Here is a 25,236-nt window from a genome sequence, read left to right as displayed (position 1 = left end):
GAAAAGTGGGTAAGGGAGAAAGCCACACACTTAGATAATTTCCATATAAATCCAGCGTGGTCCCCAATACCAAGCCACATCACCGCCCCTGCCTGCCACTAGCACCACCCACCAGTCGTACTCCAAAGGGAGAGAGACACAGAGAGAGAAAGGCAGCAAGGAGAATTTCATGCGCTTGTTTGATCTGCTGGATGGAGCATGACCAATTACCCATAACCAGCCAAAGTCCCGGAACAAGGAGAATTGGGTCTTGATCACGTACACCTCCAACAGCTGAACAATCAGGGATACTGTGGAGGCAATGGGGCTGGCACACATAGGGGAGGATTTAAAGCTGCATTCAAAAGATGAAGTGATTTCCTCCTGGGGGTGGGTGAAGAGGGGGTGGCTGTTATCTGGCAGGGGACACATAATAAACGGTCCCAGAGAAGTCCTCCTGCCCTCCACCCCAAAGAGACATGTCAACATTGGTTATCTAAGCAGCACATTCTTTTCTATAACAGCGAAGAAAGAAATTGATTGTCTTTTTAAAAAGTGACTTGGAGGCCACAAAAGATGCATTGTTTCCAAATGAGTTGATTGGAGGAGGAGCTGGGTGGTTTAGAGGTAGGGGGCTGAATTTATACCATCATTTTGTCTAATTACTCCTGATGTTTTTGCTGTTGTCATGCGGGTTACTACAAAGGCAACTGCCAGCTTATGTCCCTGAAAGCAGACTAAACTGTTATGCTTACAAGGCCATGAGGTTTTGTTTTGTTTTGTCCTGTTCCCCCACCCCTCCCACCCCCTTGGCCTCCGCCACCCACTTGCCTGCTTTTGTGCCTTGCAAAGTACACACAGTGAATGTATCTACAAGGAGGCCTGTGACAGACAATATGGGCCCTCATCATGCAGGCTGCCTCTGCGCGTCAGAAAATCCCCGAATCTTATTGGATGCTTGGCAGAACTCTAGCAGGGATGCTTTCCTGGAACCACGATTTTCCAGAAATGACAAAATCCAACAAACGACTTGAAATCTTTAAGTTTGAGGAGCTGATCTCTACACACAGTGTCAACATTGTGGAATGTAGGTTGTATGGAGGTTAGGAAATTGGATAGAAATCTCACAGCGGAAGAGACCTATCCAGTAAAGCATATATTGCAAGGTATTTTTGTTTCCATTTATGCTGAAATTTAAACAACAACTTTGTGAGCTGTGGTCAGTGAGAAAGCACTTGTTGAGGTTACTCAGCGCTGAGGGCATCGCAGCTGAATGCTGGGGCACTCCCAATGGAGTGCACTGAAGAAAAACCCAGATACCCCTTTCACTTAGGACACCAAGTCAGAGATGTATACTGCACAGTTTACTATATCGCTATACACTGGTCACTGCACATCTGGGGTGTGGGAGTCAAAATGCAGGGACAGAGTAGGCAAGAATCCAGAATTTTTGCTATCTGAATATAACATGCAGGGCCCATGTATATGGTTCCTAGGAAATTGCTCATTAGGTAAGTATTCACATTATGAGCTGACAACTTTCATTATTTCCTATGGGAACATTTCTAATCCGTGATTTGTCCAATCTCTCTCATCCCTCCCTCCACGGTTTCTTCCTGAAAATAGCTGCCGATGACCAGCAAAACACAAACAAATAAGGAAATGGGCAAACTATGGCTGTTCAGATATCTGAATCAGCCATTTGTGTAAAGAAGTCTGAGCACAATTCTTTCTGTTTGGATAACTGAATTTGTGGATAATGGCATTTCTGATTGTGGGGGCTGTGTGTATTTATAAGATACACAAGCACAAGCACACACACACATATGTCAGCATGTACACATGCAGGTATGTGGATGGGTACTTTTAGACAGCTCTCCTTGTACTTTCCAGAGAAACAAAGTTTGTGTGTATTTTCATGTGTTTCATTTCTGAATCTTGGACAATCTGATTCTGCATACATTTCAGTGCTATCTGTATAAACTCCCTGTGTTAGATGCTGATTCTGGAGAGAAAGGTTATTGATGGAAAGAGAACAGGAAAAGGGCCGGCTTGCTCTCACTTTACATGTGCGTTTGTGCCATTAAACTCATTGGGAACTCACAGAAGTAATAGGGCCATTATCTTTTATGGACTCAGGAAGTCCATTAAAATCCCCCAAATTCTGAAAGCCAGAAACGTTCTCTTCTCAGAGGTGTTGGCAGTTCTTACACAAAGCTGAGCCTGTATTGGGCAAATGCGGTTGTCCCGCTTATTACTGAGGTTTGCATTGATACAAGACAGGGAAAGGCATTTGTACAAGATAGTTGCATTGAGACTGAACTGCCTTCACTGCTGGAATCATAGGCAGCTCAAGCAAAGCTGGAACGTCTTTGGGTGCTTTCAGAAGTGGTGGCCAAGAACCCCATTTTGCTTCTGTCACTTAAACACGTGCACACACACACACACACACACAGATACAGATACACAATGTGTAGTTTATGTAGCATATAAAACAGAAACAATTTCAGTTCAGACCATTGCCTTTAGAAGCAAGACTGTTTAATAGGATGTCACTAAAATGTGGATATAACTAGCTTCTGGAGCAGATTAGGCATGTCCATAGAAGCACTATATGAAGTGCTACAAACAGTAATATTTGTCATTCTGCATGAATGACAGTCTTTCTTATTTGTTATTTCTGAAGAAACAAAACACCAGGAGCTATTTCACATTCTTCTTGTCTGACAGCAGTTTGGGCAACTGCTTTTTTACAGCACGATTCACTGGCCAGCTCAATGTTCTTACTTCTTTAGATAGCTGCTAGGTAGTAGTAGTAATAATAATAGTAACAACAACAACAACAATTTATTATTTCTACCCCGACCACCGGCTGGGTTTCCCCAGCCACTCTGGGTGGCTCCCAGTTGAATATTAAAAACACAATACAGCATTAAACATTAAAAACTTCCCTAAACAGGGCTGCCTTCACATGTCTTTTAAAAGGTGGATAGTTGCTTATATCTGATGGGAGGGCATTCACTGGGCAGGCTCACACCTGCAGCAAGTAGAGCAGTCCCCGAACAGAGTGATGCAGAAGCCTCTAGATGCAGTACTTGAGGATGACAACAGGTTCCTGTTGTTGCACCAGGATTTTCCTTTCTCCATTGTGCAAAGATTTGTCCAAAGCTATCTTTCAAAATTTGCATTTCTCTGAATTTTGCAAGGCAGTTTTCCAGACAGGTAATGTGTACAAAAGGCATTTAGAAGGCTAAATTGCGCATAAAAGGCATGCAATTGTGAAAATAGCATGTGAAAAAGCTTTATAGTCAGGTAAATTTGTAGCAAAAAATGGATGCATCAGGCAAAAATGCATTAAAATGCATATGTTAGAAGGAATTCACTCTAAAATGCTGATGAATTTTCATGGGGCTTTTTAAAATGAAATTGCCTGGTAATGTGACAGTATGGAGAACTGAAGATTGGAAAAATGAGAAATGGAGACTAAATTAACAGATTTGCTCATCCCCAACCACAACTGAATTAGACTCACAGTCCTTTTGCACACAAGTTCACTCACGGTGAACCCACACTTTCTTCTCTTTGGCAGCCTCATTTAAGGAGGGAAAGGACATTTTGGTTGTTGGTATTGTTAAAAGATCGGGAATAAGAAACAATTGCAATCTACTACACACCACCTAGAGATATGCTAACAGATTCCAGGCTAACTTGTCCTCATCCCTGATTTAAGATGAATATTTTAAAAAAGATTGATCCACAATTATTCACAACAGTGCAACAACAAAGAGCTAAATGCATAAGCAGTGCAATGCATAGTTGTTCTGTATCCAAATGGAGAAATAGATCATTCTTGCTTGAAAACTCTGCAGTTGGCGAGTTCTACATTCCTGTAAGGTGCTGGATGCTTCATAATTGCTCCTCTGCAAAATATTTACACTCCTGGAGCAATAGGAAAGAACAGCAATCTGCAGTTTGGAGAACATAGCCCTTTGATAACAATATACCTATGAAAAATAATATCAGATATGCAAAACATCGATTCTCATTCCTTTGCTGCAATCTTATGGGAATTTCCTCCCTGCAGCTACAATACAGAAAAGGGAAGGACCTGGATCTGAGATTTGGTAGCACATTCAGTTTTCATTATGTTGTTTTTTGAGCTTCCCCTTCTGCCTTATAGTTTCTCTCTCCCACAAAGACTTTTTGTGTGTGTGTATGTGTGTGCTTCTGCAAACCTTGAGGTTCCTTCCAGCCTTTCTCTTGTGTGCAGATGCTTGGGCTACATTAGAATCCCCACTCACCTCTCTGACCTTTGGAAATAGAGGGGATGATGTGTGTGCCAGCATCTTGTCTGTGTGTGATTCTGTCTCTGGTGTCAGGCCTCTGTGACATTCATGTGCATAAGTCAGCTTGCTGGCGTGCAGTTTGTGAATCAGACACAGCAATCACTACCCATAAACTGTAACCAACGGAAGAGTGTTCTGCAGAAGCGTGCAATACTCCCTTCCCAAAATTACAAGCTATCCAGTTCTCTTAGGCATAAATAAACAGGAACTTTGTCCCGTCAAAGCCTGTCTTCTTTCCAAGTGCTTGTTAAGCCATGAATTGGCTGCCCATCCTATCATCTAGGAGACCGTATTATGCCCTGGAACATTGGAGATGGATGCTCTAAACTTTCACTTTGCAATGACTGTGTTTACAATAGCATTAAGAAAAGTTTCATCCTGTACTCCTTTATCTTCACAATGCACTTCAGCTCCCATATGTCAGATAGAGAACACCGTGAACAGGCCTTTTTAGGCTTGCCTGAATTTGTTGAGAGCTTGGTGACAAGGTTAATGGAAGCCTGCAAAGGTCACCATGGCTGGTTAGTGGTATACCATATTTATAAGGAAGAAATGGTGCTCTTCGTCCTCTAAAAAAGCTAATTATTTTCAGCAAAAGGAACCTTTTAGAAACAGGATTGATCAAAGTACTAGAAGAGCATTACAGGCTCAGTAATAGGGGTAGTAGCTCTTTTGGACTAAGCAAGCTGGCATGAAAGAAGGAGAAGTATAAAAGCAGGTCAGCCACTGTGCTGGATTTGATCCCCAGTGAGCTACAGGAAGCCAAAGAAGAGGTGTCATGCTTATCCTGAAAGCAATTATTATGGAACAATGCAATCAGAAAGTGGAAGGCAAAGGATCAAAACACTTTACATTCCCCACCTTCCACAAGCAGAGGCAGAAGTTGATGTGAGATGCTGTTGCTGTTCACATCCCCTACCACTGGGCTGAAGGGGAGTTATGGTTACCCAGTCTCTCTCCTGTGTTCTGCCAGTCCTCCAAAATCTCTTTCTTTGAACAAGGTGTTGCCTGTGGAAAATACTCTTCAGGGTTGATCTACATAAGAGTGGCGCTGAGTTTTTGTCCTCAAGTGTTTTCAAGATGAAGGACATGCTTTCAAAGGTTGTGAGATGCACCCCTCTTCCAGTTTTTATGTGTGCTGTTTCTCACATCTTTTCACAGCCATTGCTCCCATGGAAATCTCCTCCTTTGGCACCATCATGAGGACTTCTGTCTCCTTTACTATGTGATCCCAGACAATCACCCAGCAAATGTGACTAGGTACAGGTCTCCTCTTTCTGGACCAGCTCTCGCCACACTAAAATCCACATTTGGATGCCAATCAGAGTGCATACTCAAACATGGATCCTGTTTTGAGCAACAAAGAGCAGGGAGGCTGCACTTGCACTTGTATGCATGTACCTAGGTGCCTCCAAATGCATATCCTGGTCAATGCTCCCTGTTTAGCTGTGCTGCACTGAGGTGTTTTATTACTGTCGCACAGCAAAAGAGGGAATTCTGCTCATTTGCTCTAGCAGTGAGATCAAATTTCCTCTCTCTTCCACGCTCATGCAACAGATACAACTGCAAGTTTATGTGCATATCCTCCCTGCAGCTACTATTTTGTATATCTTATTGGAATCAGAGTGAAGGGCCAGGATCTGAGGTCTGGGAACCCTTTGGGGTTGGGGGAAAAACTCCAAAAGGGTTCATGTTCAGTCTGAAATGAGCCCTTGGAAACAAAACAAAAACATACCCTGAGTGTCCAGTGAAATTTCCTGCTCATGCCAAAATTCTTCTTCACCAGCATCTCTAGTTGATGGCATTATGTGGGAGATGGTTTGACTGCATCTGAGATAAAGGTAACTAACGTGTTGAGTTGGCTATACTTTTGGATCTGGAAACATGGTCAGGGCAGTCTGTACTGCACTGTAGGCCACGATACTGATGCTTATTCATATTTCTCCCTTCCTCCCAGTGCTCATTTATCGCCATGTTTGCTTTGCTGATGAATTGGGACCGTCAGGTCTCATGACTATAGCAGGGTGAGAATAGAGTTGACGTCTCTTCTTTCAGATACCATATCACCCCAAGTGTCCCCCTTATAGCTGAAATATTAATTTGGCAACCTTAAGTGAGAGACAGGGCCTCTGGGCGAACAGTTCTATAAAAGTTGCAGACAACCGAACTGGAGGGAATTCAGAGGAAAGTGACTGAAGAATCAAATTCATGCGAGGCAGTCTGCTCCAGAATGGAGAAGACTGATTTATGACCACAGTTCATATTTGGCTCAGTAGTGACTAAGGCAGTAGGGGAGCCTTGGAAATCATCCAGATAAGTGAAAGGAGAAATTACCACAAAGTGAGAGGAATTTTCACCATCTGGATTTCTCTAAGGCTTTTGTATAGTTTGGATGTGTGAGTAATCATGATCAACCAACATAAACTGATAAAGGTTCAGCTACCCAGTATCCAGGTCATCTGGATCAACTATATATTTTAAAGTATTGGTATTGTTTAGAATAATGTATATATCCTGTCTTTCTCCAGAAACTTTACTTTCAGCTAAAGTCACCATTTAGTATAAACCTTCATAAATAATAAAGAGGCTGGGTGCATACAAACGCCCAAGCATATACAAGGACTGTACTTTTATTTTTAGGCCTCAGCCTAGAAAAAAAGATGGTCATAGTTCATTTCTTTGAAAGTAATGGGACAAATTAGTCACATTTAAGTGCAAGGAACATTTTTTTTTGTATTAGGACCATAATGTTTTAAGCGAATTGTACTTCTGGTGTACTTCTGGTGCTTTCTCACACTTTACTGGGGGCCATATGCAAAAGAGACAGGTTATAAATTTGTGTATATGTATGTACATGAGCATATGTGTACAGCCACAATGCTTCTCCAGTTCCAGTCACACGCTCCCAGTGGCTTTTCCTGCCTCATAAGGGACATCTTGATGTTACATACATTTATAGGAACATTTAAATGCACATCCCTGCTTGGATGGGAGTCACACAGGCAAACAAATGTACACTGCACTCACAACTGGCTCTAGCCAAGAGGGCTGAATATGCGAAGCTCACTAAATCAAGCAGCCATTGCTCCATTCAAGAGTCCTTTCATCTCAATGTATGGTTTGAAAGCACATGAAGCCACCACCTTGCTGTGGCAGAGCAGGTCTGCATCTGCTCAGTTCCTGGAACACCTGGGTTCCATGGTAGGAAAAAATGTGGCATAGAAATGCAAGGAAATATATAAATAAACAAATCTTTGGGTGGATTCTGTCCCTGTTCCTCTGTCCCTGACGAACTGTTTATTGCCATGATTGCAAATTATATTGTAACTTGCTTTACAAGGTTATGTGCATGCATAGATTGAGGCCAAAGGGATGTACCAAGTTGTATGTATGTGTGCTTGCATAATATTTGCCCACCACTTTTCCGCCACTGTACTTCTCATAATAATGGTTCACAATAATAAAAGCAGATTTATGGGATGAGATCCCTCTCACAGTAACCAATCCCACAAAGTGTATGTGTATCTACACTCTGGAGAAGATCATTTTCTGAACGTTGTTACCCTGTTGGTCAAAGGGAATTCCAGAGGCAAGAAAGATGAGCCTTGTCACTAAGCATTCTGCCTTTGATGTGAGTCAAATGAATTAGGGTTGCTGTGCCACAGGTGCAGCACCTCACTCTGTTTACTCTCAGTGGTGGCAGCAAAGCAAGCTACTGAGGAGAGGACCTGTTCTTCAGAGTCTTCTGACCAGACTTTTTGATTGATTACATTTATATCCTGCCTTTCCCCCAGGGAGCTCTGTACACTGTTCTCCCCCTCCCCATTTTATCCTTACAACAACCCTGAGAGATAGGTTAGGCTTGAGATGGTGACTGGTCCAGGGTCAATCAACAAGCTTCATGGCCTAGCCATGGATTTGAAGCCTGTTATTCCAGCTCTTGGTCTCAAAACTCTGGCTAATATATCCTGTTTAAGCAGAATGTGAAAAAATAAAAACAAATAGGTTAGGGAGTTGAAGTGAAATTCATGTTATACTACACCACTGCTGGCTCTTCCATATGTTCCTGTTGCAGTTTACTTGCTTCTGTTGCTGCTTTTGTTAAATGGCATCAGCTGAGATGTCTGTCATAGGGAAGGGGCAGCATTATATAAAGCAGAGCTTTCCAAACTTTTCATGTCGGTGCCACACTTTTTAGACATGCATCATTTTGTGACACAGTAATTCAGCTTTACTAGCAAACCGTAGGTTAAACTAACCCAGGCTTCCTCAACCTTGGCCCTCCAGATGTTTTTGGCCTACAACTCCCATGATCCCTAGCTAGCAGGACCAGTGGTCAGAGATGATGGGAATTGTAGTCTCAAAACATCTGGAGGGCTAAGGTTGAGGAAGCCTGAACTATCCCTTTCCAGCCCCGGGAGGAGCAAAGGGAATGTTTGTGTGACACACCTGCACACTGCAGCTGACACACTAATGTGTTGTGACACACAGTTTGGAAAGCTCTGATATAAAGTCTTCTGGTCATCTCCCTTGTCAATGTTACTGCTTCACCTGGTCAGCAGCCGCTGCCATGGAGTAATCAAGACAGTTGTACCTAGTAGTATATACATATATGTTACTGTGTATACCTTCACTTTCTCTCTTTCCCCAATATATGCCAATATTCTTGCTAATATTTTAAGCAGCTACCCAGATTATGTTCTTGGGGAGAAGTTTAGTTAATACAAAATTAAACAAAAATGTTTTGTTTTCTTTTAAAGGTGTCTTCTGTCTTCTCTGCTGTGCTACTGCCCAACAGGAGAAAGGAAAAGCTTTGTTAGAAAGGATGGGTAAGAAGATGTGTGTAAAAAGACTTGGCTTTCATCAAGCATCCAAGGACTCAGCTAAGGGCGAGTTGCTGTGCATAGCATTGTAGGGTTTTCTTTGTCAGCCCTTCAAAGTGTTGTGATTTAAAGGAATAACACGGGGCACATATGCCTATAAATGGAAACTGGGATTGTAACGAATAAGGCTCGCCTCTGCCAATGCAAACAAGTGCAAGGCAGCTGGGCTCAGAGCAACGGGAACCGAGCGAAATCCAAGTCCGTTGACTCATTGCTTCACTTTAGTTTTAATTTCATTTGAAAGCTACATAAACACAGGCATCTTTTCATAACAAAGCCAGCCTGGAAGTATAAAGGTCTTCTGGGAAGCTCATCCTATTCAACAGGATTATAGGAAAGGGACTGCCCCTCTCATTGCTGTCACTTGGTTTTCAAACTGCTGGAAGAGGTTCAATAAGTGGCAGCAAACTGTCCTAGACTTTCTATGGAGCTGTTGTGAATTAGAGATGTGCACTGCAGTCCTATTCTCAAAAGTAAATCCCACATTATTCAGTGAAACTTACTGTCATGTAAGTGTGCATGGATGTGCATGGATCACAACCATAGAGTTGTTTTAAGATGTAATCCTGTACACATCTACCTCAGAGGAAAGGAGCTTCCAGATGAGCTTTTCATTCTGGTTTGTCTACAGGGACATTCGATGCCATTGGCTATCTAATGAGCATTCGCTCTGATTTATTTGCGGAACTCCCACACTTCGCAGTGCATTTACCATCACTTTCCATATTGCACAAAGTTTGATCATTTGGAGAAGCAGGTTTACTGCCCAAAGTCAGTAAGTCAGTTTCAACCTGATTTTGTCAACATGTATTTGAATCTCTCTCAGAAATAATGGCTGCCCATCCTCTTTCACATACACTCATGCAGGTGCACACACACACACACACACACACACACACACACACACACACCAGTCATCCATTCACACTCCATACAAAAGGGATGCCATTTTGGGATCTTTAAAAAATGGGGATTATGAATCAAAGAGCTCTGTTCTTCATGCACAAGTGAGAAGAGGACTTCTTTTAAAATTGTGCCTCTGGTCAGATCTCTGCTTTCGAGTTTGACTAACAATAAATTGCTGACAAATCCCTTATCCCAAAGGTTTGTCCACATCAGAGTTTACTTTGTGTTTGTAGCTCTTTGTGTTCACATTTAATGTGCATGATGCTACCTTCAAACTACACTGATCTCAATGTTTTCCCTCTGTCAAATTGGGTTTACACGATACAGAAATATCCAACAAACTAGGGGAAATCAGCCTCCAAAATGCTCCAATTGTCCAATTGTCACTTTCTGTTAATCCCCTTTCCATGCCCAGTACTTCCTCTATGTGCCCTTTCTTTTCTGCCTATTCTCATAACTGTTTCTGGGGCACTCCTGAACAGAATAGAGGATTGTATGCACCTATCTGCAGAACTGGCATAATACAACCAATGAAGTAGAAGGTGGGAACAAACACAAAATGAAAAGCCCCTTTCTGATTGCTGTGCAATACCCGGTGTAATCCCCCCCCCCCAATTTGCTTTGCTTGTGCAGTTTTCTGGCTTTGTGGAAATCTGATGGATCAAAACAGTATGACTATGTTCCCCCATTCAGGAACATGTCAGAAATAGTTATCAGCAAGGCCAGAAAAGAAATGAAAACCACTAAGGAAGCATGAATATGATAGAACCAAGTTGCTCCTCATATACAAATTCAAGTACATATGGGTGTGGAGTTCCCCAGTCTTATTCAAATGGGTGAGGGAATCGATTAACATCTAAAGAATGCTCCAGTGTGGACAAGCCCTTAGTTTCACCTCTGTAGTCACAGCAGAGAAAGATAACAGCCATGAAAAGATTGATGATCTGATAGTGAATCAGTATACATTTCAGCTCCTCCTTCCCCAGTCTTCCTTTCTGCCTACCTTTCTTCTTCATTTTATTCATTGTCTGTGGAAAAACAATATCCCTGATTTGAAATGTTGATTTCTTGACCATTTCATGACCAAACTCATATGGTAAAATGACCGCACAATCTTTCTCCTTTACACTCTGCCTGGAATCCTTATGCCTAGAACGGACTGCCCCCCCCCATCAAGCCACCTCTCTCCCCTCCAGTCCACACTCAAAACTCTTAGCATTGTGGGGTTTTTTTTAAAGCTATAGCTCAGGTGTTATTTCCTAATACTGATCACACGGGCTCACTTGAATTTGCATTAGGAAAGCTCAACATCACCAAAGGGAACAAAAGCTGAGAGTGAAAGGGAACAAAAGCTGAGAGTGTTTCTTTTAGTTTCTCATTTTCCTTAAGTTCAGTTCTCCATATTTCCACATCAGTTCATGATTTCAAAAAATTGTTCCTGAAACATTATCAGCATCTTGTTGTGCATTTCTCTTAATAGAACCTTCTGGGATAAATTATTATTATTATTATTATTAGTTTCTTAAATTTCTATACTGAAGATCACAGGACCATTTATAATATATAAACACAAAACACACATTATACGTAATATACACATTTTCCCAAAGTAATTTCACCTAATATAACATTCTTGTAAGTTATTTTCACTAATATATGCATTTATGTGCACACTTTACCCTTGTTTATGCATTTGTGAACACACATTATTTTATATTACGAAATTCAAAGAAGTGCAAATATCAAAGGGTGCCTGTGTTTTGGATTGTGTGTTGGTTTTGGAAACAGTAAATTAGATAATTTCACCTTAAATGCAAACTGAATTAAATTTGCCCTCCCCCCATCCCTAGCTGGGGGAACCCCCAGAACAGATTGGGGGTGTGTACAGGGCATACACACATAAGGGATGCGGGTGGCGCTGTGGGTTAAACCACAGAGCCTAGGATCTGCTGATCAGAAGGTCGGCGGTTCGAATCCCTGCGACGGGGTGAGCTCCTGTTGCCCGGTCCCTGCTCCTGCCAACCTAGCAGTTCGAAAGCACATCAAAGTGCAAGTAGATAAATAGGGACCGCTCCGGCGGGAAGGTAAACGGCGTTTCCGTGTGCTGCTCTGGTTCGCCAGAAGCGGCTTAGTCATGCTGGCCACATGACCCGGAAGCTGTCTGCAGACCAACGCTGGCTCCCTCGGCCTATAGAGTGAGATGAGCGCGCAACCCCAGAGTTGGACTGGGGTTGGACCTAATGGTCAGGGGTTCCTTTACCTTTACCTTACAGGGCATACAAGGAGAGGAGAGGGGAGAGAGAGGAAGCTCCATTGCACAAGCTGAAGTCCTTGTGCTAATGGGACAACTTCATTGGATACAACCCAATGAATTGTTTAAAGTGATGATTTATGCTCAGGACTATTCCAGGCAGAAATGACTCCTGGTTCATTAAATTAATCAACCCAACACTAATTATCCCTAGTGGCAATTCTTAGTCTCTCAACAAGGGCAACATTTTGCAAAATTCTGGCCATTCCCAGTGCATAATTTGATTTCCACTTGAGGCTTTTGGTTTCCTAGCCGTTGGCTTATATTATTAGGTTACAGCTAACTGTGCTGGATGTTTTTCCTATAGCAGGGAGAAAGGACTTTGCGGTTACGATGTTACTGTGACCTGAATTTTGGGTTGGGAACATGTCGTCTATAAAAACAACCTTTTCATCTTCTGCTTTAGTCAGCACTGGTGTTGCCATCATGTATCCCGGGGCTCTGTTTTTATGCAGCATCTGCCAGTGCCATGGTCCTTTCAGTAACAAGTAACATTGTACTTGTAGGAGCCAACAACTTGGCATTTTATAAGTTCAGAGCCCTCAGTTGAGGTCTGTTCTCAGAAGAATAAGAAAAAGGGAGAGAGCTGCCAGTTGTCTCTACTGAGACAACTGCAACTGTCCCAACTGTAAACTCAACCAAAACTTTAGCTGGATTTTAGGAATCCGCTCCTCACAGATTCATTTCAGCTCAGATCACCTGGAACTCAAAAACATAACAGTACTTCCTTGATCAGGCCAAATGCCCAACATAGTCCAGCATCCTGCTCTCACAGTGGCCAACAAGATGCCCATGAAAGCCCACAATAAGGACCTGAGGGCAACGCACTCAGCCCAACACACGATTCCTATAAAAAGGCATACTGCCTCTGACAGTGGAGGAAGGACATAACCATCACTACAGTACATCTTATAGGAGACAACTCCACAGGCTATCTATGTGCTGTGTGACGTATTTCCTTTTGTCCATCCCAAATCTTTCAACATTCAGCTTCATTAGGCGGCTCCAGGTTCTAGTCTTATGAAAGCAGGAGGAAAACTTCCAGGTGCACAGGTTGTTTTTGATCCAAATTGAACCTGGAGTGGGTCTCTGACTGCTGCTTAGAGGCCTCTAGTCCCCAGCCTGATGACCCAATGACTTGCTATGGCAAACCTTCCCTCTCATCCACACCTCTTCCCATTTCTGCCTGCACAATGACACAGTGCTTTGCTTTCTCTCTTCTCATTCCTGCTCCCTGAACATAGGAAAACAGGATACTTGACAATAATAAAGGAGGGCGTTGTTGGTGGAATTGCATCCACATGCAACACAAGTTTCATCTGCTATGTCTATTTGCCATGTCTGCAACTTTTTTTGTAGATGGACCTGGTTCTTGTACCTTCAATGGTAGCTGACTTACACATGGAAATTCGTGTCAGGAGACTCCCTTAGCATGCAGCTGATTGAGACAAAAAACAGGAAAAGCTTCTCCTGTTAATATAAGTTCAGACTGTTTGTCCATCCAGCCCTGTATTGCCTACGATGACTGGCAGCTTCCTGATAATTTTTGCTAGAAATGCCCGGGATCTATCCTGAGATCTTTTGCATGAAAAGCAAATGCTCTGCCACTAAGTTATGGCCTCCTCCCAGCCTACATATCTGTGCATCAGCCTATTAAATCCATAGATATATAGAGCCAGAAAAAGAAGATGGCAATTCTACCATTCACTCAAAGGATATGAGTTTCCTTCCAAATGCCCAGTTTGAGTTCTGAGACTACATCTGCATAGAGAAGATGCTAAGGGTAATCCACATCAAGGCCCAGGAAGCCAATTTCGCAGAAGGAAAACAGGGTAGTTAGTGGGTTGAGGAGTGCGGGTACAGATGGTTATCCACATGGGGGCTTGTCATGTGGCAGTACCGCAGCATGTTGAAGACAAGGAGGTAAGGGAGTAATTGCCTCTGCAAGGAGATGCGGGATGCTTTGAATTGTGTCTGCAATTTGGCAGGTGTCCAAGACAGTACGCTTGGTATTTTAGATTAAGTTGGAGGACAGGAGGGAGGGTGGGTGAAGATGGGCATGTATGATAAAATAGGAAATCATTCAGGGCGCCAAAGTCCAGAACAGACTGACGAGATGCTGAAATGGTGTGCAAAAGTAGGTACTTGGAGGATGGAACAAGAGAGGTGGGTGGTTGTGTGGCAATACAGTCATAGACATACAGGCAGAGGGCCAAATGAAAGGTTATGCTGCAGTTGCTGAAGGCTGCCCGATATGACTGCTCCCTTGCAAAACGCACTTGGAAGGGGACAAGGAGAAATTTGCAGTGGAGAAGGGTGTGAGGGGAAGCACTTAACCCTTTTCCTGCCAGCCTATTCCCTCCTGAAACTCCTGCCCTCCCATCTGTGTTCCTCCTCGCCGGGTTCCAAACCTGCATTTGCCACAGAAATCCCAATGTGCACATGTAAGCTCTGCCCATGGCCTTCTGACTCCCACTCAAAATGATTCAAATATTTCCATGTCTATATCATTCATATTGTAAGTTATGAAGCACAACACTAAGACGTTTCTCATTTGAAAATCAGAAACATTTCGTTGGGCTGAACAAGTTGCTAGTTTACGGCTGCAATCCTATACACATTTAGCTAGGAGTCAGCCCCAGTGAACTCCGTGCAGCTTATTTCTAGGCATACCTGCACACCTCCAATGCCCTTCCTTTTAAGATCTGTGTTAAAATGAAGTGAAAGGAACCACAGAAACTTCTGTCCTTTTCATCTGTGCCATTTGTGAGTGTTGGGATGGGCATTTTGCCAATCTGAATTACAACATTTATTTGAAATTTTAGTTTCCATTTGGACCCTCTTCCATTTGGCATAGTACTTCTTGTCGCTAAATACCCCAGATAAAAATCTGAGAAACATTCATGTTTGGGATTCACCCCAGATTTAAACACAAATACCTCCTGGGTTAATTTTATAATAGCAGAAAGAAACTGTGAACAATGCTCTGGAAAGAGAAGAATTGAGCCACGTTCAATGAAACCCACAGAGAGGATTTAGGCAGACAAACACTGCTTTCCAGGAACTGTGACTGTTAAGCTGCTACAGAATGTTTGAAGCTGCACCATATAGCTTCCCAGACAATTCCTGCTTTAGTGTTGAGAAAGAAGAACAGTCCCTGATAGATTTTTCATGGATCACCTTAAATCAGGACCCCACCCCCAAACTTCTCAATTTTGGCCTCTCCCATTGCCCTTTTTATTGAGCATTCATGATTATTTGTGCTCATGATACTATTGAGACAGTCCTATCTATGCAATCCTGTTTTGCACCTGCAGAAGTTTGGGGCAGCCAGTGCACATCTTACCACTTTCTGCTGAAATCCTGAAAATGTTCTAGTACTGCAAATGTTCTGGTTTATTTCTGTCCCCCATTTGTTGCGTTATAACCTCTACGGACAGCAGTCACGTAGCTGCTTCCCTTTTCTGTCACTGCAACATGCTGGATACTTTTAGCAAACATTTGGTGTACACGTCAGTCCTCCTCTGCAGTTCTTAATATGGGCATGTCTTATAAGCTCTCAAGGTTTACAGCTCTGACAAACGCTTCAACAGGGACTCGGTAATGCTCACTGATTGATACCTCCTGCTTCCTTTTCTCATGCTGCATTCCACTTTCTCTCCATATAGTCTCTCTGGGGCTCATAATCCAAGCTTTAGTGGGAGAAAACACTTTGGGGCAATCAGGGGATGGGAAACCTCAAGCCCAGGGGGGGGTGAATGTGGCCCTCCAGACCTCTCTATCTAGCCCTTGGGGCTCACTCCAGGCTGTGTTCCCTCCCTGGGCTACGCACCTCATCTTCCCTGTTTCATACCCCTCTGCCTAACTGGAATGTTTCCTTGAACTGTGACCATCTCTCTTGCTTACCTAGACAGACAACAGAGATGTGTGGGTGTGTATAGAAACCTCTGGATCGCAGCCTGTCATGCCAACTCACATCAGTTGCTCTGCCCACTTTTGCCTCTGGCTCCGGCTCACTTTTTGCCCCGGCATGTCGTCTCTGGAAGGCTGCTTATGTGGCAATGCAGCCTTTTGGGCTGGAAAACTGTCCAGGGGAAAACTGTTCCAGGTTGTTTTCATGCTGAACTCTTGTTGTGGGCTCAGGCGTGTATTTATAGGGGTTGGTTAAATTGGCTTCTGCCAAGGGTGCAGGCCAGGACGGCTCAGAGTGGCTAGGACCCCATCCACACACTCCCTGGGCCATTCCTCTACACAACCTTGCCAAGGGCACAAGAGAGGGTGGAGGCATCAATACAGCCCCTTGCCAAGGGCGTAAGGGAGCCTAGGTATGCCTCTGCATGGGCTGACTGCAGACTGTGGCATGCGTGATGTCTAAAGCAGCAGTCTATACATGGCTAGAGGGGCAGCCACGTTGAAAGCAGCACAAAGAGTAGGCCACACAGAGGATCCCTAACAACAATGTTAGCAAGCAAACAAACCACGCAACAGGCTGCTGCTTATAATGCAGAACTGCCACTAATGTGCACACTGGCTGTGAAGTGACTTGGCGGATCCTGATATGGCAAGCCAGGAGATCCAATACACTACAGATGTCATGCCACCTTTCCCTCTTGCGACATACCCACTTTCTGACTCAGCTACAGTAATGTACACTACTTCCCATACTTAAACTCGAAATGGCACCTTTCCTCAGAAGGAAGTAGCACTGAAATCTATGTGGTTACTTGTGGGCAAACGTGGTTAGGATTGGACTGTGATTCACTCTTATCCAGTCATCATGCATTTTGTTATGGCTCTTTGAACGTATTCATCATTTTTGCTCCTTGGGTGTCATTTTAGATTTAAATATATGTAGACCACTGAGCACCCTTTCTCTCCCTCCCACTTTATTCTTTTTTAAAGCTCCTAAATCCTAATATCTCAGAACGATAAACCCATCAAGATCAGTACATTCTCATCATTCCTCCAGCAGCCAGACTTATCTACATTATATACTGTATCTGTCTTTTTTCTAATATGAGATACTTTATTATTATTATCATACTTGGCCAATGGCACAGTATGTCTGAGAGAAAAGAGTGGGGATTTCCCATATGGGCAATCAGCTAATGAATTGATGCCTGCATGTTTGTGCATAGTGCTTTAAGCTCCCAATGTCTCCTGTAAGTGCTAATTATTAACATGACTTGGGACCCCAAGGCATGAAACCTGATTACCCCTATCTTATAACAACAGAGCAGCTACTCTGCAAGCCTTGTTACTGGTCATAAAATTATCTAGACAGCTTTAAATGTGCCTTTGCACTACTGAACTCTAACATCTGCTGCACTGCAAGTCAGTCAACCACACCCCGGGAGAAGAGGACTGTCTCAGAGTTTAAGAGGAGTTTGTTTTAATGAGTTGCAGATTTGTAGTGCAAAATCTGGTGGAAGGATCAAACTGAGAACCAGGGCTTTCGTTACAATTGGTAAGTTTCTAGCCCTCTTGGTTGACGATAGAGAGTAGCCACTTTATTGAGAGTGTGAGATACAAAATAGGAAAAAAGTAGCCTTGTGAATTGGATCAATTTCTGTTGTTAAATTACTGAGCGTAGTTTCAGATTACACATAATCATGGGCAGAAGGAATGGAGCAGTAATAACATTCTCATTTATAGATACAATAAAGTTCAATAATTTCAGTCACTTGAGGATGATTGTGGAACAATCACAAAAAAATAAGATATCAAATGAATATTTTTTAAAAAAAATACTTTATTGAAACAATACTTTAAAAACAAACAAAAAAAAACAAAAAAAACAAAAAACAAAAAAAGAATATTTGGGCAATTTGACATTGGTACATTAGTACATTAGCCAGAGGATTAGCTATTTACCCAGTAGTACTGGTAGGAGAAATACTCCTTTATATATGTAACATGTCAGTAAAAAAAAAATCACATATCTGGTGCTTGCCAGCACCACAAAAACATTGATTAAAGTCATGAATCTTCATGAATTTTTATGGTGGTGTTTTGTTTTTAAATAGGATGACAAAAAAATCACCAACAAATCACTGAACACATCTGTGAACTCATAAATGATCCTATGAGTTGATGGAGTTTTGAAGGGATTCCTTGTAAAAATTAAGAGGCTCCATAAGGATTTGTGCTTCAAATCCATGTTTTTATGCCATGGTGGTGCTGGGAAGCATGAGATCCATTATTTTTTATGGCTCAGGGCTAAGATCACAATTTGCGTTCATCCAGAGGTGGTGTGTCCTGTTTTTGCTCCCTGTGGTGAAACAGGAAGGTACCACCTCACTCCTGCCGAAGCCTCCTTTACCTGTGTTGTGAGCTCTCATTAGAACCCACAGAGTTCTTGCAACATCACACAGAATGCCTGAGATCTCATGAGATTTTGGTGAGATCTTACAGGAACTTGCTGGAAGTTACTGGGAGAGGCAGTAGGGTGGGTAGAACACCTGCAGGGGCATCACCTCTTGGCATTACACTGCTTGAGGTGGCTGCCTCATTCTGCCTTATGGGCAAGCCAGCCCTGGCCTCACCTCTGAAAGTAGGGGGAACCAAAGTAGGGACTCCAAGGAGGATCTTCCTTTGTGGACAGGGCAGCTTCATGAGATAGAACTCCACAATGCACCTGCAGGCATCTTGTGACTCTCTTATCTGCCAAACTTACCAGATTTGGCAAATAACTTTGTACATAAAATGGCTCAAGTGACAGCATATTGTTTGGGTCATGGTAGGAGACTGCAGGAACTGTTGAATGCTGTCAGTTGGAACTGTGAATTTGAGTGAAGACTTTTTTTGGAAGAGATTATCCGAGGAAGAAGTTCAAAAATTGCAAGAAGTCAGAGAACTCTATTGTTTGCAGCATTTTTGCAAGCAACTGAACTAAGGACTTGGCTGTGGAGTTTAGAACACCAAGAACTTTGAAGCAAAGAACCCTCTCTGGGCTCAGGGAGAGAAGACTACTTGTAACATCTGAAAAGAGTGTATTTTTGTATAGTGGTGTGTGTTAGTGTTGGTCTAGTAAAGGCAATTCTGCTAAAACGCTGTTTTCTGTAGTGAGTTTAACTCAGGCATAGGCAAACTCGGCCTTCCAGATGTTTTGGGACTACAACTCCCATCAACCCTAGCTAATAGGACCAGTGGTCAGGGATGATGGGAGTTGTAGTCCCAAAACATCTGGAGGGCCGAGTTTGCCTATGCCTGGTTTAACTACTTGATTGAGCTTCTGCGGCTCATACACCCAATGCCTAAACAAGATTTCCAGCAGAAAAGCTTTATCTCTACTTTTAATTCTTTTCAGAACCTTCTTTCTATCTGTGGTACTACCTCAGCCCACACATTTCTTCTCTGGGCTTTTGACCTGGTGAACACATGCTCAAGGTCTGGATTGGGATACAGTTGCCTACACCTTGGCCCAATCCTGACACTTTCTCATTTTTTAACTCCTCGTTTTATATAAGCATGTATTTTCAGGATATTATGATTGAGTAAATGACACTGACAATAGGTTTGCATAGAGGCAAACATTCTCTGAGAAATCAATTGTTTCATACTGGTCAAATTCCTCTTGGATTTACCTAGACTTTTAAAGTCCAGTTTGCAATAAGGAATAGCTATTGGTGAGTCTAGTCATAGCCTGTTTATCTCCTCCTCCTGAGGAAATTTGTCCCACCCATTCAGAGCAGAAACAGGCAGCTCTCCTTGCCTGCCTGCAACATGAGGGAATTGGGTTGTGAGAAGAAGGGTCTAAACACTTTGCATTTATTAACTCTTTCTCTTTCTCCTGTCCTTCACAAGAGCACAGTAGCTGTCATGCTCAGCTGTAAATGACATATTGAGTTTGCTATCTATGCTCCGAGTTAGCATAGAAAATTTATATAAAACAATGCTCTATTGATCCTCATAGGTGCAGTAGTGTCCTTTGGTATGTGTACAAGGCTTCACCACACATACTGATTAAAGGCTGATTATGTCACCTGAAATTACATAGGAAGGTGCTTATTCCAAGTCAGAACATTGGTCAGTTTGCTCATTATAGTCTACGGATTGACAGTGGCTCTGAAGGGAATCCCCAACCCCCGCCGCCTTATGTCAGGGACTGAACCTGAGACTTTAGCATACAAAGCATATACTTCCATTGTACTTGACTACAACCCTTCTCCAGCCACTGTAATGGACTTGTTGTAATATACCATAGCACACCATCCAAAAACAGCTATATGTTTCTGGATAGGGGCCTTACCTCTTACTATGCCTTTGGACATGCATCTGATCCCTGTAGTTTGCCCCAGAGATTTCATCTATCTGCAAGACTAGTTGCATAAGTAGATTGCACATTCAATGTGCAGTGGACCTGTGGCTTATTCATAGAGAAGAATGCTTATCTAATACGAAGGAAATAGAGCACATGTACCACATCCCCCAAATCAATTTCTTTGGTGCATTTCAATTCTATGGGAGTCTCCAAAGGAGATACACAACGTTGCCAGCTGGCAATGCCCCAAATAATATTCAAATATAGTCTATGTAGCTGGCCTAGAAACAAAAAATCACAAAAGACAGATGTGCAGATTAGCTGTTTGCAGATCATCACTAGTGCTGGCTAAGATGTGACTCACCTGTCTCAGTCATTCTTTACATCAAAGGAGTTTTCATAGGACTTTTCTTTTGAAAAGCATGTAAGAATTGATTGTGCATATAAAGACCCATACAAATTTCCCTCTCGTGCTGTTTTGAAGGGTGGTCCAACCTTCTGGAGAAGTTTTGAGTTTCCATCCTCATTCCACTGATGGAAATGGAGGTCTTCACTAGATTAAAGAGCCTTCCTTCAGTAAAAGGACAACTTCTGCCAGTGGAAGACTAGAAGAGGATATAACCCAATTATTGTAAAAAAATAATAATTAAAGAGTGGGGAGTGTCTGAATACAATTTCATGAAGTCCACAGTTACAGCTCCCAACCAGCAAATATTAGCACCTGTTTAAGACAATGGCACGACCTACTCATGGCTAATGTAAGGACACAAGAAGAGCTTTGCTGGGTCAAAGTCAGGTGGTCCTTCCTGCTAGTCAAACAACCTGTTTCTAATGATGGCCACCATACATGTAGGGGATGAAGGCAACATTCCCTCTCTGATTGCTTATTCCCAAGCAACTAGTATTGCCTCTGACTGTTGCATTTCCATTTAGCTACTATAACTAACAGTGCATCTTATTGATTTCATAAGTACATAGGAATGACTGATTTGCTCTGGACTGATCCATTTCCTAGGGTAAGGATATAAGAGCAGGAAGATTTTGGGGGTGGGGGGAGAATGCTTGCATTTCCTGGCAGTCTTTGTGAACAGCCTATATGTTATCCTTGGTCTTAACTTGGGACAGATCCATTTCTAGCGCCTTATAAATTTTAACTGGGTGTGGATGGAAAGATGCCCTTCTGGGAATGCAGATTCAAAGTTCCTCAGTTCCTCAGTTCCCATGGAAACTGGCTTGGGAATGATTGATGAGGCCACAATATGAAGGGGGGAATCATAGAGCCACCTACAGTATTTTCATGCATTTCCTCCTCAACTCCAGGGTGTGTTTCAAATAGGTAGATACTGACATTAAGACTATGCCTCCAAACAATGGTTCCCCCCATAAAGACCCAGGCATATCTTAGAACAGGCCTGTCCAACCGGTTAATTGCGATCTACTGGTCCATCGTGGGCTGTCCCTGGTGGATCCTGGTTGATTACGTGATCTCCTCTGATCGACCCCCCCAAGCTCAATCCAATGAGTAGATCATTGGTCAATCCAATGAGTAGATCACTGCCAGTTTGTTTATAGTGGGAGTAGATCACAGTCTCTTGGAAGTTGGACACCCCTGTCTTAGAACATTCAGGCAACAACATCCCCATGCCATATTTTGCTTTATAGCAACAGAGCAGATATTTCACTGCTCTACCCATTTTATAGACCGGGGGGAAATGAGGCTGAGGCACTGTCCAAAGCCTCTGGTGAATCCATCAGTAAAGTTGTGTTGTTCCTTTTCATTCTTGGTAGGGCTGCTGCTATTTGAGATGGCACTTTAGCAAGATAGCTTGCAGGTGAAGCTTTACTAAGCACAGAGATTCAATGACAGGTAAGTGTCACCTGCTGCATTTCTGCTTGTGTCATAAGCACAAGATAACTACAAGGTTGTTTTTTTTTTAATTTGGAGCCAATCTCCCGAGTCCCATTCAAGTAGTGTGTTCATTGCACAACATTGGGTTGTGCGTCAAGATTGGGGGAGGGAGTGTACAAAGACGAGGTACAGCAACTATCACTTTTATTTATGACTCTAAGTTGATTCCAAGCGAAATTCCAGCCCAGTAGAAAAATGCAGAGAATTGAGAGCATCTTTGACTTAATGGACGTCTTACATTTCACTCTTCCCCTATCTGATATAGGATTGTCACAGGCAAGCCTTAATGGATTTTCCATTCTGTGAATTTTATCTTTCTTCTCTTTCCTTCTTGCTTTCCTTCCTTCACCATGACTGTAAGATGCTTTATTTATGAATGCCTGAGTTCATAAATGTCAGCATTTCCGTTGCAGTGCTCCAGGATGTTGGCTCTCGCCTCTGCCTGTGGAATCAATTCTGCCTTATCGGATTCATCTCATACACGGACTCTGTGACCGAGAGACATTGGATCCGGCAGTGGTACTTCATCTGCATCAACAATTGCTTATCTCTTTGGGTAATCTCTGAAGGAGTCTTCTCTGCAGTGGAATGGCTTATTTAATTATTAGTATGATTTCGATCTTATATTGGGGGAGGGGGTGTCTGTGCGTGTGCAGATATTTATGTTTCAGGAGTGTCTTTCAGAGCCTGTGAAGAATCTAAAAAGCATCTATGGTGGGAGAAAATAAGTTTTAAGATGATATTCTCAAAGGTGCAGCCTGAAGTTTGCACTGGATTGCCCTAGTGGTAAAATGCTGCGATTAGTTTCTGATTATATAAGTTCTACCCAGTACTGTTTTGGAAAGCGGGGGAGACGGACCTGTAGCCCACCCAGCAGGTCTCTCCATCCACACACACCCTGGCACTATTCCCATTGCGTGCATACACACACACACACATTCCCTCAGGTCATACTCCTTCTCACCCCTTGTCTCTGAACCAGGATGGGTCATTTTTATCCCTTGCCACAGCATGCTAGGCAGGGAGGTTTAAATCTCTGTGCCCAGGATGCCATGATGGAAGTGAAGATCACTGCCTCTTCACCTGATTTGCCCCAACCAGGGAAGGAGAGAGTGTGATCAGGGGAGAGAAAGGATGAGGTATGTGTCTAACAATGGCAAGTGTGTAGGATTATGCCAAGTGTCTTTGTGTGTCTGTATACAAATGAGTGAAAGATGCAAATTAAATGCAGCTCTCACAGTTTGGACACATTCGCACAGTTCTGAACCATTTGCTTGCCTTTGTTGTAGCCATTAATTGGATGGCTTGTGCCTCCATTCTCTGTAACCCTAAACCACTGTGCCCATCACAAGAGGCAGAAATTAACAGATGGAGCTCATTGCCCCCCCCCCCATTCTCGCCATCACTGCATCTCCATACTAGGGAAAGCTGTGTCCTTTGAATTTCTGCCTGTTGGATAGCTGTGAAAAATACAGAAGTGGTTCTGCTAAAGAACAAACGGACAAGATGTCAGTTATACCCTGTTAAATTAATGTTTAAAATCAGGGCACTGAAGCCCATCCCAGGCTTAATTACTTATATTCTTTGTTTACTTTTGCTGAGATAAGAAATGTAGATAGTGATATTTCTTTCAGAGATGAATCAGTATGAAAATATTTCCCCCCTCGTGTTGCATATGTGTCATCGTGATTCAAGTCTTCAGAATCCCTCTTTCCTCATCTCCTGTTACTGAAACATTGCCAATTTTTGATGTGATGTTTCCCAGAAAAAGGCTCAGAGAATACTGGTTTTTCCCAGATGGCCTGCCTCCCTTTTTATACTTTTCCTTTCTGTATATTCAGAAGGAATAAAAGTTTACAGTCATGAGATTTCATAGATCCTGTGCTTTGTGATTGTGAGATTATCTCAAATCACTTGCTCCCAAGATGGCCTGGCTGGGACTATTTCAAAAATCCTCATCTTTTTATGTTATTCACTGTATACTCAGTAGGATAAGAGAGCTCTCTGGGATGAATAACTACAGTGGAACTGTAGTTTACTCCCCACATAACTAGCATTCCCAGCACTATATTTCCCAGGATTCCTTTTTGGGGGGTGGGTGGCAGCATGATTTAAATATGCTTTGGATGTATGGGGTGTACCCAGTCTGCCCACCTCCCTTATCCCCTCTCTTGTTCCCAAGCATGCACAAAAGTTACCTTAAATCTCTGGTTCAGGCTTCCTTGTCTTTGACTTGAATTCTTGACCCAGACCCATTATTACTATCAGTTCTGTTTCCTGGTGGGATACATTAACTTTTTGCCTCTGCTCCAGAACATCTCCGGTCATGACCCCTGGATTTCTCCTCTGAAACCTTTTAGGTGCATTCCTGACTCAGGACCATAGATGTCAACTCCCTGGGGCCATGAGCACCCACAAAATTCCCCATGAAGGGGCTGGGCACCCACAAATTTCAGGGCCAGGGCCATGCACACTGCATGGCACCCATGGCCCATGGCACCCACAGTTGTGGGGCCAAGCTGGCACTCTTGCTCGGGACTTTATAATAGGGACATTTTTTCTACTAGATTGCATACATTTTATGCTAGTTTTTAACTGTCTTGAGTTTCCCCAAATAATCCTGTGTATTGCTATCTGGT

At 42.8% G+C, this 25,236-nt stretch overlaps 1 long non-coding RNA gene and 1 pseudogene across 2 annotated transcripts in view; one reads left to right on the top strand and one right to left on the bottom strand.

Moving 5' to 3' along the window:
• The window catches only part of LOC308479046 (intraflagellar transport protein 22 homolog pseudogene), a 196,321-nt pseudogene that overhangs the window by 123,399 nt on the left and 47,686 nt on the right, over nt 1-25,236 (bottom strand). The gene's annotated exons all lie outside the window — the stretch shown is intronic.
• On the top strand, nt 21,833-24,786 carry LOC308479663. The gene is made up of 3 exons (XR_013987777.1): nt 21,833-22,009; nt 22,477-22,555; nt 23,011-24,786. It is a non-coding gene; the product is annotated as an uncharacterized lncRNA (long non-coding RNA).

Source organism: Podarcis pityusensis (genome assembly GCF_964106645.2).
Source record: "Podarcis pityusensis genome assembly, chromosome: 1".
Taxonomy (NCBI): Eukaryota; Metazoa; Chordata; class Lepidosauria; order Squamata; family Lacertidae; genus Podarcis; species Podarcis pityusensis.
Note: the sequence above shows the minus strand (reverse complement) of the source record. Positions and strands in the feature narration are given on the sequence as shown.